Here is a 4736-nt window from a genome sequence, read left to right on the forward strand (position 1 = left end):
ATTTCGACATCATGCATGTACCATGTGATCGATAAAGCAGTAGTTGTGCTTAACCGGAGCTTCTACCTCCGATTTGTGCTAATCAGACATTGAACAACCGGCCCTAAGGGCCGGTTGCTCAAAGCCTGGTTGACACTAATCCCTGGTTAAACATCGTTATCGACGTTACCGACACCGTGTTATATGCATGGAGTCGAAAACGTCGATAACGATGTTAACCGATGATTAGTGTGATTAGCACAAATCGGAGGTAGAAGCTCCGGTTAGATACAACGACTGCTTTATCGAGCACATGTTATATGCATGCTGTCGAAATCGTCGATAATGATGTTTAACCGGCAAGTAGTGATAACCAGACATTGAACAACCGGCCCTAAGGGCCGTTTACTCAATATGTGGTTAACACTAATCTCCGTTTAAACATCATTATCGACGTGTTCGGCTCCATGCATACACTATGACACTAAACTAAAAAATAAGATAATTTAACTATTTCGTGAACTAGTACATAGAGGATCTTTAGTCGTGTTTCTGAGAAAATGCATTCCATACTTCAATCGTGAGTTACCGAAAGTAACTTGTGACAATCTTTTATCCAGGCGACGATATAGCATTTAGCTAAAATATGCATCTAAATAAATTATAATTGTTGTTGTTGTTGTTGTTGTAACAGCATACAAACTCCCCAAAGACTTTTTGGGGAGTGTTGCTGGAGTGACAGTCCTTGGCCAGATATAAATCTGGGTCGTTCCGGTTACGTAGACCCGACTGTCGTGGGTTTTATTCATCTTATCTTATCTTTCTTATGCTTCATATATTCAAATATCATAGTACTATGAATATATGAAGCATAAGAAAGATAAGATAAGATGAATAAAACAAATTATAATTGTCATTATTTTCGCTGTTGGAGTATATGCCAGACGAGTAACAGGTATACAAGTATACCTAAATTAGCGCGTTGGGCTTGTATATTTATCTCTCTCTAACGCATTAATTCTATATACGTCAGCAGCAACGCACGACAAAGTTATGTCTGTATTTAATAATGGCTTTATTACAAATAATTCATGAAATGTATTCGTGGATTTTTATTTACTCTCATTTCAAACATTAGTATTGATCTGAATGATTTTTACTAAATATTTAATAAAAACTATTTCATTTAGCTTAACCAACTTTTAGTTGCTCGGAGCTAATTTTGGAACGCTTCATGAAATATTTTCATAGACAATAAATGCAACCATGGGTGCATCATTAATGAGCTGAAAAATCAAATAAATAAAAAAATTCCATCTGAACCAATATTCCCAAAAATTATAAAGCAAAACAAAAACCATTTTTCCAATTTATGCACTGTTATTTTTATTATTGCAATACAGTTTCGTAGCTCTTCAAACATTTTCCACATTATGCTTTTAAAGCTAGTAGTTTCTGACCCCATTTGCTCGTTTTTTTCAGTTCTGAATTTAGGCTAGGTTTCATGGGAACTTACTGTGGGTGCAAACAGACCACATTTTGTAAATATGTACATATGTATACACTTCAACTGAATTGTGATATTTAATTTTATTTTATAATGAAAAATGAATTTAATGTGCAATTCTTTAAGTTTACTAGATGTAAGTCAATTTTTAATTTTCTTTATATATTGCATGCTTTAGTTTTAATTATTTTTAAGTTAAGTTGTAAAGGTTAAAATAGGCCTCCTGGAGAACCGAGCACCTTAAAAAAAATCGGTGACGCGCCTAAAAGCATACACAAGTGGTGTGGAAAATGCAAGAACAAATATAAAATATAAATGGAATAAATGGAATGGTTATTGGTATTTTCCATCTCAAAGGGGATGATTAATTTGAATATTTAAGCTGCCTTTACACGGTCGATTTTTGTCGTTTAACCAAAATCTACCCGTGTAAATTGCAATTCAATCGTAAAATGTTAGCGTTTTGGCTAGTCGATATCTTAGTCAATTTTTCAATCGACAGACTTCAGGAATTTTTTAATTTTCTTTTTTTTTGCTTGGGCGTCTTTTGAAGATGTGCCAAATTATATTGTCGCCTTAAATACAAAACAACAATTTCTTTAAGCCATCTTGCGCAGCAATTTTTTGATCTTATCCTCACGGCTACCGAAATCACCAACCTCAACGTAGTGATTAGCCTTCTTGTGCCAGCCTCGGGTTGGTGTTGAGCTTAAATAGCAACAGGAAGTTGGAGGATTTCTTGAAGTGGGTTCCAACAGTGAATATTTCGTGCGCCAAATAATCAACGCACTGAAATTCATGCGAAATTTGCGTTCGACCACAAAGTAGAGATTGGGACACGTTGATGGTTGTGCTTGACAATTCAACGTTTGTACATCAATTCACGAACTGATTTACGATTTGGATAACCCCATATAGGGTTCGGCATACGTAGCAATATTAATGGTTGCCTTGTTCAATTTGATGAACACCGATTTAATGTGGCTAAGGGCCGTTTGCACCATGTCTAGTTAACGCTAACTGGAGGTACATCCTTCAGTTAAGCACGTTAACTGCTTTATCGATTATATGTTATATGATGGGTGTCCATAACGTCGATAAAGATGTTTAACTGGGAGTTAAGGCTCCGTTATGCACACTTGGCATTGCTTAAAAGTTGTCACATCAGGAATCTGTTAAATGAACTTCGCGCGTAAGCGGTTAGCCAACACACAGTATTACATACGTAAAAGTCTGTTGGTTTTTGATTTCTACGTAAAAATGGTATAGCAGTGCATGCAATGCCAAGTATGCATAACACAGCCTTTAGAATTAACTAGACATGGTGCAAACGGCCCTAAGACGGAACTGTAAAACTTTACGCACTTTTGGTGCAACTTTGTTCATACCGCGGATACGGATCACAAAAGCCAATTACGATTTTTCAAGCCCGTAGAACTGGCCGCGTTTCTTTGCCACACAGCGCAACTTCATCTCACGGCGTCCATCACCGAGTTTTCTTGTTTAATATTTCTGAGCATGCACCAAGTTTTCACGTTTACGGAGTGCAATCACAGCAGAGCGCTTTAGTTTACGTTTGATCAGGGTAGCAGTTTGCTGACGTGCTTCTTGCTGATCTTCAGCTTCGACTCGGGGACAGGAGGCAGCTTCCTAGAAGGTTGTCTGCCCTTTGCTTGCGGTTTCTTACCGGCCGTGATGGCAGTCATCTTAACTTGTTACTTAGCACGTCAAAAAGGCGAAAAAAAGTTCGTCAAATGTTTGGAGCACATCGTAAATGAGCCACTCGATTTATAACATTTCTATTAAACAATTCAATTACAACAAATTCCATCTTGCTTATCGGCATAATTTTCCAAATATGCCTGCTGCTTCATTACTAATAACTCCATTTTCCAACTGCGCCTTCTTTGTTGGCTCAAAATATCCTAAAAACACATGAAATAAAACATTAAACAATAGAAATCGCAAAAATAAAGCAAATAACATACTCCCTTTGTTTTGTTTTGTTGTGAAATTTCTGAGAAATGTGAATTCACCACGATGCGATACAGAAAGAACAAAGACCAGGGATGTAATTTTAAGTAACCTATTATTCAGAGGCAATTCGCAGAACGTTCGGGGAGCAATATTAATTTGTATCAAATATAACTTTAAAGTTTAAACGGTGGTTCAAATACATTTTTTGATATTATTAACCAGATTACATACATTATAGGGTATTTCTTTCAAAAATTAATGTACTACCCTGCAAAAATCGTTGGACCATGTAGTCAATTTGTGGTAAATTGGAGTACTTACAAAAGTGTTCCTCTGTCTTGCTGTAGCGGACCAACTAGTGTCTCTGCGCCAGCTTATTGTTTGTTGCCCGATAACTGCTCGTGTTTTTACGAAATGTGATTGAAGTTGAGCATTTGAAAGCACATTTGCATGTCTGGCTGTAGCTGAACGTGTAGAGATGCTAGCTGTTAGTTGTGAGCTCACAGCATGTTCGCGTTCGAATGCCGTCAGAGGCAACATGTAATTTTTAATTTTTGTCTTGGTTTTTATTAATTTCGAAAAAGCATCTGAGAAGTGAAGAACGAAAGCGTGTACAAACGAAAAAATATAACAACAATGCCATTCTAAATATGTTGGAGTAGTTTTGTGCTACTCTGATGTAATGCAGGGATGGAGTATATGGTCCTGCCCTAGGACATCGCAATGTTAATTTGACCATATTTTTTATATGAATTGTGGTTAATTTTGGAGTATTCCTTGGTCCTTAGAGAGTACTCTTTACACGCATGCATGGAGTAGTCGCGATTTTTGCAGGGTATATGAACTTTTTTCAAATATTTCTTAAGTTTATTTCATGAGTGCTGAAAAGCAACCACGCGTGTAAGAAATTGTGTGCTACATAAAATTTCACCTCTGGAAACTTTATCCCATTAAAGGACTTCACCACAGTACTGCCTGACGTATCACGTAATTTTGTTTCGTATCGTTTTCGATCCGTGAACGGATGTTAGATTCGAGTCCTGATCAGGGCCTGATCAGGGTAGATAATGAGAAGGAGCATAAATTTTGCTGATTCAGAGTTGCATACAAAATTACTGTGGTATGAAAGTAAGTAACAACCGTACTATGGCAGAGTGTCACAGGTAAATTTGTAAACAAACACTTTTCTTATCAATTTAAAGAGATAATTGCTGTTTATTTTCCAATATTCAGATATCCAGCTTGTAGCCAGAGGCAGTGACATGGGAGGCTC

General features: G+C 36.8%; 1 long non-coding RNA gene across 1 annotated transcript; it reads right to left on the reverse strand.

The window, feature by feature from the left end:
- Nucleotides 1–3236: 3236 nt before the first annotated feature.
- On the reverse strand, nucleotides 3237–3514 carry LOC118751653. The gene is made up of 2 exons (XR_004994576.1): nucleotides 3475–3514; nucleotides 3237–3411 (listed from the first exon to the last, which is right to left on the reverse strand). It is a non-coding gene; the product is annotated as an uncharacterized LOC118751653 (long non-coding RNA).
- Nucleotides 3515–4736: the final 1222 nt, after the last annotated feature.

The sequence above is a fragment of the Rhagoletis pomonella genome, unplaced genomic scaffold (assembly GCF_013731165.1).
Source record: "Rhagoletis pomonella isolate Grant_MI unplaced genomic scaffold, Rhpom_1.0 Rhpom_scaffold_00001, whole genome shotgun sequence".
Taxonomy (NCBI): Eukaryota; Metazoa; Arthropoda; class Insecta; order Diptera; family Tephritidae; genus Rhagoletis; species Rhagoletis pomonella.